Source organism: Myotis daubentonii, chromosome 1, assembly GCF_963259705.1.
Source record: "Myotis daubentonii chromosome 1, mMyoDau2.1, whole genome shotgun sequence".
In the NCBI taxonomy this organism is placed as follows: Eukaryota; Metazoa; Chordata; class Mammalia; order Chiroptera; family Vespertilionidae; genus Myotis; species Myotis daubentonii.
The window spans coordinates 171,022,962-171,038,716 of NC_081840.1; the positions used below are offsets into that span (position 1 = coordinate 171,022,962).

Here is a 15,755-nt window from a genome sequence, read left to right on the forward strand (position 1 = left end):
TAAATTCAATATATTTGTAGAAAATTAAAGATAGACGAATCTCTCAGGAGAGATAACTGAGAAATATTTCCTGAAAAACTAACATTAAGTCTTACTAGATAATGATGGCATTCTTTCATTCATATATAATGAGGATGATAAGAATGTGGCTAACATTTATTGAGTATTCGTTAGCACCATATTGGTTAAATACACCAGTTTTAAGAGTAAACTGATTTCAAATTGTGACTGTGATTCATTAAATATAAGTCTGTGACCAAGAGATTTTAAATTCTAATCCCCATATTCATCGTATGTCTAATAATAATAATACCTATCTGTAGGATTATTAAGTGTTTTGAAGGAGATTACCCATTCACAATGTAAGTAAATTGGGGTAACTAAAAAGTTTTCTTTAAATGCTAATGTTTTCTTATTTTTAAATACTGTGATCTAAACATGTTTATCATTTTCTATTAACTTTTCCATATTACAGTATCTCATTTTAATCCTTAATATAATTATGAAATATGTATATGCACGCTACTGCAATATACATCGAGTTATAACAATTAAGATTCAGAACAAAAAATATACTGAAATTCCCATAGTAAGAGCCACAGTCCTTAGCTATTTGATTGCAATGTCCTTACTCTAAATCACTGCAGGATCCTGCCTTCCAAACTTATACCCATAAGGAATAAAAACAGTTTATGAGGATCCTGACTTACAAATGTGGGAAATTCTTTTGCATCGTGTCATGCATGCTTTACTAGTATTTGTATTCAGAGTGAGTTTTCTAGGCAGGCACACGTTTTCAAAGTGTTTACTTTTTTTATAATAAGCATTTTGGCCAATGTACCTTTTGTCTTTTGAATAAACCCTGCTGACAAAAACAGTCACACACCTCAGGGTCGATAACATGACAAAGAGTGACTATATATTCATATCTACATACATATTCATATACACATTATATATCTGTTGACTATCCTTTGTAGTGTGTATATATAAAAGTGAAATTGTGAATATATCAAATGTGTTTTTCATATATAAGTTTACACATATATAGGAAGAAATATATACAGACTATATATGTATACACAGATAAAAACACACATCTACCAGTTGTGTTGACTTTATAACTCTGTGACTGGAGCCCCAAGTTTTCCAGTGAAATTCATCACAATATTAAACATATACTATCAACAGAGTCAAGACCTGATAAAGCAAGGGTGAAACTATGTCCACTTCTGACTAGTCCGGCAGGTTAATTTTCATCTCTCTACCCAAAGTGGCCTCACCTTGATAAGGAGATGATTAATTTTTTCTATAGAAGGCCATGACAATATGAACTTGGTACTAACTATACTGACCAGCCTCACTAACCCTTTCCATTTCTTATCTAATTTGAATATCTGACCATAGCTAAGAGCATGAGAAAGAAGGAAGAATTTTTAAAAACTAATACATAAAGTGCTCCCTAATTATAGTATGCAACTATTAGCCAGAATATTAACATTTTGCTATAATCAAATGTAGATAAGAAACATTAATTTTTTCCTATCCTGTCATTTCTAAGTCATATAGAAATCTATTTTAAAAACTAAGATTTTATAAAATATTTAGGCAATAAATATTAGATTTAACTTGCTAATTTAAGCCACATTCATGAAAACTCATTTTGATTTGCAATATTTATTATCAGTCTAGATCAGTGATGGAGAACCTTTTGAGCTCGACGTGTCAGCATTTTGAAAAACCCTAAATTGACTCTGGTGCCATGTTACATATAGAAACTTTTTTGATATTTGCTACCATAGTAAAACAAATAATTATATTTTTGATATTTATTTTATATATTTAAATGCCATTTAACAAAGAAAAATCAACCGAAAAATGAGTTCGCATGTCAGAGGTGTCATAGGTTCGCCATCACTGGTCTAGATTAATCATTACATTGAAATGTAATACTATCAAATTCAGATACACAAATTTCTTTAATAGTTTGTAGAAACTGTGATATAAATGTAAAACAATGAGTTCATTTTGAACCAAATAATCTAAATATCAATTCACAAAGAAGTTATCTATATTTATATAGAGACCCATTAGCTTGTCATCGCTTTTAAATGGTTCTTCCGAAAGACTTTTTATGGAGGGTGATGTTATTGACTTCTACTGAGTATCGGTAATATATTTTTAATGGAAGCATTTTACTATTACCTGACAGAATACTTAAAATTGCCTGAAACATTAAATCTGGCTTAATAAAAGCTGAAACTTGTAGAAATTATAGCAAATTAGTCAATTCTGTGTTAAATTAAGATATAGTGAAAGGAAACACACAAAAGAAGCAGTTCACTTTTCAGTAAACAGAAAGGAAGTACACAGAAGAAGCAGTCCATCTTACTTCATAGACTTCAAATTCAATTATCTATCTATTCTTTCATCAACTATAAAAATATCATTTTCACTTTTCTTTGTACCAAAAGAGTATATATAGCATTTTGTATTAAACACAAGTATTCTGAAAAATAACCGATATGTTATGTATATTTATATTTCACACTAGAGGCCCGGTGCACGAATTTGTGCATGGGTGGGGTCCCTCTGGGTGGCTAGCAGTGATGGGGCCACAACTTGCATTCCAATGCCGCGTGCAGCCCCTACCTGCCACTCCCGCTCATCCTGGCCCCACTGTGCCTGCTGCTGGCTCGCGCCCAATCAGTCCTGATAGGGAGAGGCTTGTGCTACCACAGCAGCGCTTGCCAGCCATGAGTCCTGCTTCTGGCACCCTCCCAAGGGGAGTGGCCTGTGGGATCAGGCTGAAACTGGCTCTCCAACATCCTCCAAGGGGTCTCGGATTGCGAGAGGGTGCAGGCCAGGCTGAGGGACCCCACTGGAGCACGATCAGGCCAGGGAGGACTGCGGGAGAGCTCCAAGGCATGTCCGGCCCATCTCGCTCAGTCCCGATAGGCCAGACCCCAGCAGCAAGCTAACCTACCGGTCAGAGCATCTGCCCTCTAGAGGTTTGTGCACGTCATAGCAAGCATTTGAGCAGCCTTAGCATATCATTAAGATATTACACTTTGATTGGTTGTTCAGTTGTTCTGCCATTCGGTCTATTTGCATATTACCCTTTTATTATATAGGATTGGCCAAACAGGAGGGAAGAATAATTAAGCAACAAGGAAGAAAAGGAATTCCTCTTTAATATTCCTGTTACACCAATTTGTAACTAGTCATTTCCATTGTTAAGGGTTGATGATCTGTTCCTTCAATGGGATCAAAAAGAAAGGTTTTACTTATCTTTACATAAAGAGATTACATGTACAGGTGGGAATGCATATATATTTTTAAATATAAACTATAACATGTACTTATCTTCTTATATAATATGCCTTAGAATGAAAAAATTATAATTTATATTAATATAAAAATTTGGTGATGTCTTAATTTTTTATTGTTGTGAAGGATTATGTGCATAAGTCAACGTTTTGTATGATGAAATTACACAACTTTTTTTCATTGTCTAAAGTTTTACATGTGTTTCCTTTTTCCCAGATTGACCCCCCACCCTGGCCCCTCACACCCTTGAGGGCAAGCCCACACCACCTCAGTGTCTGTGTCCATTGGTTATGCTAATACGCATGCACACAAGTCCTTTGGTTGCTCTCTAACCCCTCTCTCCCCTGCCATTTGTCTCTGGATCTATTTTTGTTCATCAGTTTATGTTGATCATTATATCCCACATATGAGTGAGATCAGGTGATATTTATCTTTCTCTGACTGGCTTATTTCACTTAGCATAATGCTCTCCAGTTTCATCCATGCTGTTGCAAATGGTAAAAGTTCCTTCTTTTCTATAGCAACGTATATTTCATTGTGTAGATGTACCACAGTTTTTTAAAACACTCATCTGCTGATGGGATGGGCACTCAGGCTGTTTCCAAATCTTAGCTATTGTAAATTGTGCTGCTATGAACATAGGGGTGCATATTTCCTTTCTGATTGGTATTTCTGGTTTCTTGGGATATACTCCTAGAAGTGGGATTACTGGGTCAAATGGGAGTTCCATTCTTAATTTTTTTAAGAAACTCCATAGTGTTCTCCACAGTGGCTGCACCAGTCTGCATTCCCACCAGTAGTGCACGAGGGTTCCTTTTTCTCCACATCCCAGCCAGCACTTGGCACTTGTTGATTTGTTGATGATAGCCATTCTGACAGCTGTAAAATTACACAAATTTGAATTTGAAAATATGCTTGCAAAATAAAACTTTTAGAAAAAAGTAACTACCTTGGCCAACACTATAACTTTCAAAAATATTCTAAGCTTTTCCATCTCCGTTTTTTTTCATGATGTTGCCTCCACCATAGATATATTCATTGTCTCCTTAGCAAAATATCATTTCCTGGGCCATAGAAACTATTTTTATGCTTAGAGCGTCTACAAGGGATCCTGAATATATTAGCTACTGGAGAGCAGTAACTGATTAAACTTTCCTTATATATAGTTAGGCATAATTTTATAAAATAGAATACTTAAATTCAAATACATAATTAAAAATGTAAGTTGGGACTACATTTAAATTAAAACAAAAGTAGACTTGCAAATGCACTTATCATGACTCCAGAAGACCCAAATTATTCAGCAAGGTATTAATCATACACTCATAATTTTAGTTTGAATATTTAAATTATATTTGTCTTATACAAATAAGAAGCAAGAGGTGGAAACAGTTTAGCTGTTAAGACAGAGAAGAAAGAAAATGTCTTTAACTACCTCAGAATTTTCTCTAAAAATATTGGGAAAATTTTGAATAAATTTTTCTATATACAGAATTGTTAGAATTACTGAAAGATCTATAAATCTCACTTATATAACAAACAGACCAAGTAATATTTAAAATTATTGATTCTAAAAATCAAAAACAAGAATCAACACATCCATATTACTCTTGTATGATCAATTTATGATTAAAATAGAATCATTTAAAAATACATATATGAAACAATTGTCCCCCAAAAAAAGCATGGTCAATATTCAGAGTTGCAAATAAAATAAAAGATAGCTAATCATTTTCAGTCACAGAGTTCAAACTTGACTCATTTAATTTTGCCAAAAATTTATACATAGTCTTTTTTAAAATAAACTTTTCAGAGGTTTTATATGCAGTGAATCTTTACTTTTCTTTGAAGCAACACTTAGCTTCTCTCTGTGTGCCTTTTATCCTCTTCTCTTTTTCCTCCTCTTTCCATGTATTAATGCATCCATCCATCCATTCATCTATCCAGTCAGCACAGAGATAGTCATCAAAGCTGACATGACCTTTTAAATCTATTGCATATAAAATCAATCCATAGCAGAATTAAGATACCTCATTCAGATGATAATGAAAATAGGCAATTTTGGAATTCATAAACTCATACTGAAAGAAATTTAAATAATATATACATAATCTCATACTTCAGAGATTGTATTGACTAGATTTTAAGTGATTTGACCAAAATTTCACAGCCAAAAGAGAGAAGGGGTGGAGTATAATCTAAATTTTCTAGTTTCAAGTTTGGTGCTATTTTTTCCATAATAGGCTTCTTTTTTCATTTCAAATACTCACTTTATAAAGAAAAAAAAATTTATATATATATATATAGAGAGAGATATAGATATGTGTGTATGTATATATGTTAGATACATAATACATTATGTCATCCACATATATGTACATATACATGCACATAAGCACACACAAATATACGACCATTCCTCAGTATCCTTGCAGAGCTGCTTTCAGGACCCACCATATATACCCAAATCCACAGATGTTAAAGTCCACTACATATTTTCATATAATGTCTGCACATCCTCTGCATACTTTAAATAAGCTCTAGATTACATAAATTTCCTACTACATTGTAAATGGATGCAATTAGATATTATACAGAATTGCTTAGGGAATAATGACAAGAAAACGTCTGTACATGCTCAGTACAGATGTAATCATTGTAGGCCTAACTATAGAGCACCCGCCAACAACAATGTATTTTTTCCTGAATATCTGCAGTTGGTTGAATCCACAGATCTGGAATCTGGAGATTTGGAAGGCTGCTTGTATATTTAATAACTAGTATGACTTCTGGAGATTAGCATATCCAATTCATTTAGTAGAAGCCATGAGCTATTTAAAACTGAATCATATTTAAAACCTGAACATTATACTTTTTTACTTAAAATTTATTGCCCTTTGCCTTGGAAGCATCAACAATTTACCTTAGGTAGTTAACATAAAGACAAAAGGACAACCCTTGGTTCTGGGATTGACAGTTCAGCAGACCTTTTTGGAATCCTTAAATCAGCATATGACCCCATTGTTTTCAATGCTACTATTCACAAGTGGGTTTTTTTTGTATTTAATTCTAATGGTGCACTGTGCATAAAAATTAGTTGTACTGTACAAAGATATCCAGATCAAAAGATCTATAACTTTTTTTTTGCATCTACTCATTGTATTTCCTCCAATGCCAGTGGAAATTGTGCATACATTGAGAAAGGAGGAGAAATAATCAAAGACAGTATAAGTTTGATGAATTTCAGATTTCTCTTTTCTTTCACCCTCCACTTATATTGCTCAGTTCACAGAACTAGGCTGAACATATTCAATACTAACGAACAACAGAGAAATTAGAATTGTAGCTGAATTAAATCGGCATTTTCTATATTACTTGGCATCTTAAGCATATAAACTAGCTACTATTTCAGTGGGACACTATTAGAATGAAGGTATTTGTGTGTATGTATGTGTGTGTATTTATGCACATATTTCATATAGATAGATAGATGATAGATAGATAGACAGATAGATAGATAGATAGATAGATAGATATCTCCAAATGACAATTATATTGGGATATCCTCCATGAGTTTATTATTTATTAGAAATTTATCAGCAGTCCCTTCTCATTTAAAATAATTTTTCCTAATATGTATTACTCTAACATCTTCATAGGCAGAAAGTGAGGATTTAGAACTCTTTTTTTCCTTGCATCAAGAGATATATTTTCCTCGGTTCACCTTATGTAACCATTGACAAGCACTCTGACTAAGAAAGTAAACCAAAACAATAACTTTAATTGATGGAAATAAAGTGCTGGAAATTCACCAAATTCATGACAATTAGCAAATATTATACTGAATCAGAAGCAATTTTATTCTGCTGCGCTTCTCTCAAGTTTATAATAATTGAAATAACAACAGTGAAAGTAATTAACATTTATTAATGATGAGCACTGCACTAAGTGGTTCACTGGCATTATATCTTTTATTTTTTATGAAATTCCTTTTACAGAAAATTAGGTTCAGATTAAGTAATTTTCCAAAGACCCAAAGCTAGTAATGACTGTGGCAAAATTCACAAATTTCAGTTTGAAACCTAACTTCCTAAAAGAATTGAGCTTCATCAGTTTATGAACAACATAAACTGATGAACAAAAACAGATCCAGAGACAGAGAAGCATTGATCAGACCATCAAACCTCAGAGGGAAGGTAGGGGAGGGAGCGGGTAAGGGGGAGAGATCAACCAAAGGACTTGTATGCATGCATATAAGCCTAACCAATGGACACAGACACCAGGGGTGGTGAGGGCATGAGTGGGGGGGGGGGGCAGTTAGGGGGGTAATTGGGAGATAAGGACACATATGTAATACCTTAATCAATAAAGACTTTTTTTTTTTTAAAAAAAGGGCGTTCAGTAAACCCTCTTCCCCCCCCAAAAACTATGAGCTTCATATCTGGCCATATATTCATTATAATGAATTTCTATATTTAAGTGATATGCATATTTTCATCTTCATAATTATCAAAATGAAATTTTATTTGTATATTAAAATTCTCAAGTAACTTTTCATCTTTTAACTTGATAATTTAAAAATTTTTATCTTTATTGTTGAAAGTATCACAGATATTCCCTTTGTGTGTTTTTCCCCTTTGATCCCCTCCTCCCTTCACCCACCCCTCCCAGGCCTTCACCACACTATTGTCTAGGTCCAAGGGCTATGCATATATGCATACAAGTTCCCTAGTTAATCTCTCTCCACCCTACTCCCTTCCTTCTGAAATTCATCTGTCTGTTCCATGTTTCTATGTCTCTGGATCTATTTTATTCATCAGTTTATTTTGTTCATTAGATTCCACATATGAGTGAGATCATGTGATACTTTTTCGGACTGGCTTATTTAGCTTAGCATAATACTCTCCGTGATGTTGTAAATGGTAAGGGTTCATTCTTTTTTATAGTCATGTAGTATTCCATTGTGTAGATGTACCATAGTTTTTTTATCTACTCATCTGCTTATGGGCTATTTCCAAAACTTAACCATTGCAAATTGCACTGCTAGGAACATAGGGGTGCATATATTCTTTCTGATTGGTACTTCTGGCTTCTTATGGTATACTCCCAGAAGTGGAATCAACGGGTCAAATGGGAGTATTTTTAACTAGGCTTAGTTTACAAAATTTTCATATAATTTTTTGCTTAGCTTTTATAGATATATCTACCACTATAATTTAAACTATTGTGTAAAGAATAGTTTCACACATTTTTTTTCAAAATTTATGTTGACATTTGTTTTGAACTGTCCTATAAACAAATAATTAAATATATGTAAACTTTTAAACATTAATTTAAATGGCAATTTTTGCAGTTACTTTAAAATATTCTTATGACTTCCAATATCTTATGCACTTAGTATATTCTTAAGTAAAGGCTTCAGAACAAATCTCTAGCCTTTCATTTTTATGGAGTTAGAATTTTTTTCACTTTAGTGACTAATGATCCTATTAGAATGACAATGCCAGAGTCATTAACTTTCTATATTAAACACTTTTAATAATGTACTTGGGCTTGTAATATTCAAATCTTAACCAGGTACAGAAACTGGCTGGTTCAATTTCTCCCAATATCTAATGCTTACTTAGCATTTTGTTCACTAAGTACACTATATAATATTGACTTTTATTTCTCCCACCATAATTACCTAGTTTATAGACAAGCATCATTCTTGTTTTATAGAAAGATAATCAAGTTGAAAGAGGATATTGCCAATATCACAGAGGGAATCAGTTATAAAATAATGTAGGCAGATATAACTAGAAAAAGGTAAAATTCCACACAGATCACTAAAATGATTACACAAAAATACTTTTAGTTATATTGTAATATTTAAAATATGTTTATATTGCCAATATCTTTAAATGCTCATTTTTCTTCAATATATTATGATAAAATGACTTAAAATGAGCCCGACATTATATTAAGTAAAATAAGCCAGATACAATATGTAAAATACTATATGAATCCACTTATATAAAGGAGTACTTATAGTCAAAATCATGGAATGTTGCGTTTCAGTGTTACAAGTTGAAAAGAGTTTTGAAAATTGATGTTAGAGATGATAGTATGATGCCATGAATGTTTTTAACACCACCAACTGCACACCAACATGATATATTTTGGGTTATATGTATTTTTTCCATCACACAAAAGTGGAAAAAGCATGGCACAGTTTAATGCTTTAATTTTTCCATATTTTTATACTGAATCTGTGAAGTGTCCTGCGTTTCAGTCCCTTTCTCTGCATCACACCTGTAATTGTAACAGTGTTCTTTTATTGCAAATTTCACTGCCGTGACAAGAACAGAAAGAACTGGTTTGTGAAAAGGGACTTTTGAAACATTGCACAGTAAGTCAAAATCTTCCCAAATTGAAATGATGCACTTAAAAATAATAAGCAAGAAAGAAGCTTCCTGAAAAATATGTTCACTGAGAATACATGCAGGTATCTTTTGAAAAAGAACAGATTTAACTTCTTTCCTCCAGTAACAATTCACCAGATCCTTCTATATTTTTTAAGACCTTTGGAAAATGTCAATATTTTAGGTTATTTATTAGCTCTACGTGGTTGCAAAATGGACCAAATATCTTTCACCTACCAAGATACTTATAAAAATCATATTTTTTACTATCAGTCAAATACTTATGGGAAATCAACTTTCAAGTACTATACTATATTAAGTAATTACTTGCTAGTCAATAAAGCTTACAAAAAATGGTCAACATTACCATTGTGAATTTTATTCTTAAGAAAACAGCAATAATAGTTTTAAACTTTGAATTTTCTGTTAGGTAATTCTCTTCCTTCTCATGTTAGAGATAAAGAGACTGAGAATGAGAAGTTAGGAGAATTACCCAATTACATAGATAGAAAGTAAAAGAGCTGGGGACCTAAATCTAGAACTTTCTAGATTCAAAAACCTATAGTTTTTATATTAATGAACTATATCTACACTAAAAGCTCAATCCATTCTGGAAAAAAATGATTTTAGATTAACTTGTGCTGAAAAAAAGACAGTAAAACTGTGATTTTAATTAATTTCTTTAGACAGTTTGGTTCAAAGGCATGTTATGTAGTATTCATCTTTTGAAGAAAAAGAAAAAAATAACATCAAAAAAAGAGCTAATAACATAAATGAACTGTGGGCCATATAAAAGGAGATGAGAGAGAATACACTATGGCCTTTAATTAACCAATTGAAAAATGATGTAAACAATTAAAATATGTCCAATATGAATACTCATTTAAATTAACCACAGAATCCCAGTTTAAAAAAAAGTCAAGTTTGAAAAAATTCTAATGCATTGCTATTGTGTGAAGACACTTAGGTAAACATATATAAAGAAAGCATAAGCATAAGCAGATGACTAGAGACCCTCCACTATTATTTCATTTCTTAAGATTGTATTATTTTCCATATGAACAACTATAACCATACTGTTACCCCACCCTACAAATACTGGGGTTTCTAAATAAAAAGTAAATGTTTTCCTTCCTTTAACATAATTTCTAAAACAAGTTGAGAAAAAATGTGTATGTGTGGATTCCTGTTTGTAGGTATACAGATGGTGTTATGAGTTCTATACGCATTTCAGAGTTTTTACAAAATGTTCTTGATTTAATGGTGAAGTAATTTAAAAATATTTTCTTGATCCGGAATTTGGACAAAATATATACAATGTATGTCAAAATAATATAAAATTAATTTACATTTGAAGATGTTATCATGTATTTAAAAATGTAATTGTCTTTTTATCTTCTCTTTTATTAAGGAGTCAGTTTCCCAGACATCAGGAAATCAAATGTGAGAGACAATAAGGCATCTTTTTATGAGCCCATTTTAAATAACAATTAAAAAGGTGAGTCTCTCAAGATCCATCCATGCTGTTGCAAATGGTAAGAGTTCTTTCTTTTTTATAGCAGCATAGTATTCTGTTGTGTAAATGTATCACTGTTTTTAAGTGAAATAATCCAGTCAGAAAAAAGTAAATATCACTTGATCTCACTCATTTGTGGAATATAATGAACAACATAAAATGATGAACTAAAATAGATCCAGAGACACAGAAGCATCAAACAAACTGTCGAGCCTCTGAGTGAAGGCAGGGGAGGGTGAGGTGTGGGGGTAAGAGATCAACCAAAGGACTTGGATGTGTATATATATAAGCATAACCAAAGGATACAGACAGTAGGGGGATTGGGGACATGAGCTGGGGGAAGCAGGCAAGGAGAGGTCAATGGGGGAAAAAGGAAACATATGTAATACTTTCAACAGTAAAGAATTTAAAAAGAAGAAAGTGCGTCTCAAAATAGTTCAGAAAGTCTTCACAGAACTCTACCTGGAGCTTGAAAAAACTTGTTAGATTCTCAATGACTTTGAAGCAAGCCATCCCATCATGGTTCTCACTTCTGGCATCTTTGGTTACACTGTAAAATGTATGTCTCTTTAACCAATTCTCATCTTTTCATTTTCTCCCTATTTTTTTTTTCTTTTGACTAGTGTCTCCAATACCTCTACACAATGACTATTGTTCTCCATTTTGCCAACTTCATTCCATGGCAATATCATTCCATCAATATTTTCAACTCCTTTATGGAAGACTGCTGTCTTAGAGTAAAACCTAGTTTTCTTTAGAGGACATTGCTCAACTGGATTTTTTTTTTCACATTCCAGGACCTACCACAACCAGAAATGAGGAGTTAATTTGGCTCAGCTCCTAAATTAATCTTAACCACTACTCCTCTGTCACAGAGTAAAAGTGTCTTTTCTGAAACCTTTCCCATCTGTCTATACTACCCTATTATCTGCCTTTTCATTGTCGGTGAACACCTGATCACCAGCTAATAAACTCATTGAATAAAGTGGAACCTGGTTCAGAATCTTTCTCTTTATCCCAAATCCTGCCATCATTTGGGTGATACAGCAGATTGGTACATGTTGATGACTTATCTATCACATTAACAACACAGTTTTTTAATATCTTAATCCCAATGTCCAAATTTATTGCATAAAGTGGAACCTGATTCAGAGTATTTCCCTTTATCCCAAGAGTTTTTTATTTTCTTAATGTCCATTACTTCTACTAAACCTACTAAGGTGTCTGCTTATAGTTAGAGAACCTTGAATTTTCATTATTTCCACTTATTTTTATTTTTATTTTGCTTCACTTTCAGCTGTATCTTCCATGGTGCTGGTTTACCACTGAAATCGAGTAACTTACTCTCTACACAGCCTTTCTAAAACCCTGAAGGCTCATTCCATTTATTCTTCAACCACATGGAGACCTACAATTCCCTAACCACTGAGTCAAACGGTTCATTTTTACTGAAACAATTATAATTGTCAGAGTAATCGGAGGTGAATCAAAGGATCCATTTTGTACATGGTCTATATCACATAGGTATTAAAATTCAAGTGGAGAAGTTAGGTAAGAGATTGAATATGTTAAAACGAAGCTTAAGAGAAAGAGATCTATCTGAGTTAGACAAACACTTGAAAGTAATTAGCATTTCTTTGGGAACTAAAGACCTGAGACTGGGCATGCTTATATAAGAAAAGTATAAATAGAGAGAAAAGGTACCCAGACATATCCCAGAAGTAAATAAGTCTTAATTAAAAGAAGAGAAACAATCAAGGATAATTAGAAGACACCATCATTGATAGTGGAGGAAAATCAATGAAGAATATCATTATCATTAAAAGAGGCAAATAGAAGAGAGTTCTTCAAATCATTAGGGCTGGTCAACTGCGTGAAATGCTACTCAGAAAATTGGTCATATAAAGACAGATAAGTCTCCTTGATCTATGTTTGGAAGCATGGACATTATTTATTATTTTAATAAATTAATTTCAATGAAACAGGCAAGAGTGGAAGCCAGATCGAAATAGGTTAAAGAATAAATAGGAGGTTAAGTGGAGATAGAGTTTCAACACTTTTCAAAAGAATTAGCCTGGCAAAAGTTCCTGTGTTTATCTCCCTCATTAACTAGAAGACCCCAAAAGACAAGGCTAATGTTTGACTTTCCATCAAACTTAATACTGGCCCCCAGTGTCTGACATAATAGATACTCAATATTTCTTTATCGCACTGCAGTGATAGAACCACAATACTGAAACTTAGTGATATTGGTGCTTTTAAGCAAACTAACATGCCGCCCAGATATACTGATTCAGAATCTCTGGTGTTAGGAGCTGGAATTCAGTGACAACATTTTCTAACTTCCGTAAAAGTTAGGTTTCATAGAAAGGAATGTGAGAAGTGGAGTATGTGTAATTTTCAGTGCAAGGAGTTAAGAACCAAGCGAGCTTCTGCACGGTCTTTGTCCCCTTGTGATGTTTGAATGCAGGAGAACCTGAAGGACAATGAGTGTAAACGCTGCAAGAATCCTGGATCCCTATGTGAAAAAATTTTGCTAACTACCCAGGAATATATGACTCTAAGAGTAATTACCTAGGTAATATGTTACCCTAGGAAAATGTACCTTGGAGAACCCTCGTTGACAAAGAGTGGCCCATAGAAAAGCAGAAGTAGTAGCACCTATAGATTCCAGTGGGGTCTAGCAATCTGTTTTTCACAAGCCCTCCAGGTGATTCAAATGCATGCTAAAATTTAAGGACCGCTGGTGTAAAAGGATATACGTTGTCGAGTCTTATACCTGTGTTATTGCCTTCTATTTGCTACAAAGGGAGGATCTAATGAACCACAGACTGTTTTACTCAGTCTGGATTCTGATTTGTAATTCCTTTAACCTTATGGATGTTTCTGAAGGCTTTTTAATGCTGAAACTGTACATTTGGTTGTCCAAGAGGGTTATTTAAGATGCAAGGCCCCTGGATAGTGACCCCATCTATGGACAGATTTAGCATTCATTAGGATCTGCATCTGCTCTGCAATTATTTCCTCCAAGGTCTCTGCTTAGACAAGAACCTTGAGTTTTTCTTCTCTGCACTTACTTTTTCCTTGCCTCATTTTCAGCCCTGCCTTCCATGGTTCTGGCTTACCATTCCTAAGAGATTCCTGTAGCCAAGGTTCCTAGACTTAGAGGGGAATACCAGATTCCTTGTCAGTGTGAGATGGCACGTAACCTCTTTAAAAAGCAGCAAGTTATTGATCAAAGGTTGAAAACCTGAAGAATTAGAAGTGCCGGGTTTTTTGTTTTTCTTTTAAATATATTTTATTGATTTTTTACAGAGAGGAAGGGAGAGGGATAGAGAGTTAGATATATCAATGAGAGAGAAACATTTTTCAGCTGCCTCCTGCACACCTCCCACTGGGGATGTGCCTGTAACCAAGGTACATGCTCTTGACCGGAATCGAACCTGGGACCTTTCAGTCCGCAGGCCGACGCTCTATCCACTGAGCCAAACAGGTTAGGGCAGAAGTGTCAGTTTTTAATGTCTCTTCCTGGTCATTATTCTGTAACATGTGTTTTTAATCTGTGTGAGTCTATAGATGCATGGGTATGCTTTTAATATAAAGAAACTTTTTTCTTCTGATTAAATTGTCCAAAAATAAGTTGTGCTTCCTCTTATCATTAGGAAGTACTTACAGGGGTTGAAATATATTAGAACTTATGTATTATAAAAAGGTAGGGTAGGACAATTTAACAGCCCCTCCAACTCTGAAATATTTACTTTTCAAATTATATCTGAAACAATTTTATACTTCAAGGTTCTGACAAGATGACAAACTGGTAAAGGCTCCTCTTTCCCTCCACAAAAATCAAAAATATAAATACTTCAGAAGAGTAAAGGTGGCATGTATCTGAGGGACCAATATAAGTACTCTGAGAAAATTGAAAGAGACAAAACATGGTTGTAAATGGTAGCTGGAATAGCCAAGGTGGCCAGATGTAGAATATCAACACATTTGTAGGAACCATCAAAATCCTAATAGGGCTAGAGTTTTCTGTAATGGGCTCCCTCATTAGCTTTCAGATCTCAGACCTTAGCACTCACCCTCTTGGTCATGGACATCCAGTTACCCCAGCATCTTTGTTTTTCCTAAAATGTACAATACCTACTCCCACGTCAGTGATCTTGATCTTATTCTTCCTTCAGCTTAGGATGATCTCCCTCTTAGACAAGCACATGGCGGGCTTTTCCTACTGCTTCAGTTCTTGGCTCAAAGAGTACCTTCTTAGTGAGACATTTCTTGATCACCCTACTTAAAATTACAGACTCTGCCTCCACTGCCTTCCTCCTTCCCTGGTTTATTTTTTGTCATAATATATATCACCATCTGATAGGTTATATATATTATTTATTTATTGTTTATTTTCTCCTCCTCTCTAAAATACTGATTCCATGAGGCAAAGAATTTTGTGTGTTATATTCACAAGCACACACACACACGAAACAAACAAAAAACAACAACAAAAG

The 15,755-nt window shown here is 33.8% G+C and overlaps 1 protein-coding gene across 1 annotated transcript in view; it reads right to left on the reverse strand.

Annotated features, from left to right (window-relative positions):
* GRID2 (glutamate ionotropic receptor delta type subunit 2) overlaps positions 1–15,755 on the reverse strand; it is a 1,378,765-nt gene that overhangs the window by 1,146,744 nt on the left and 216,266 nt on the right. The gene's annotated exons all lie outside the window — the stretch shown is intronic.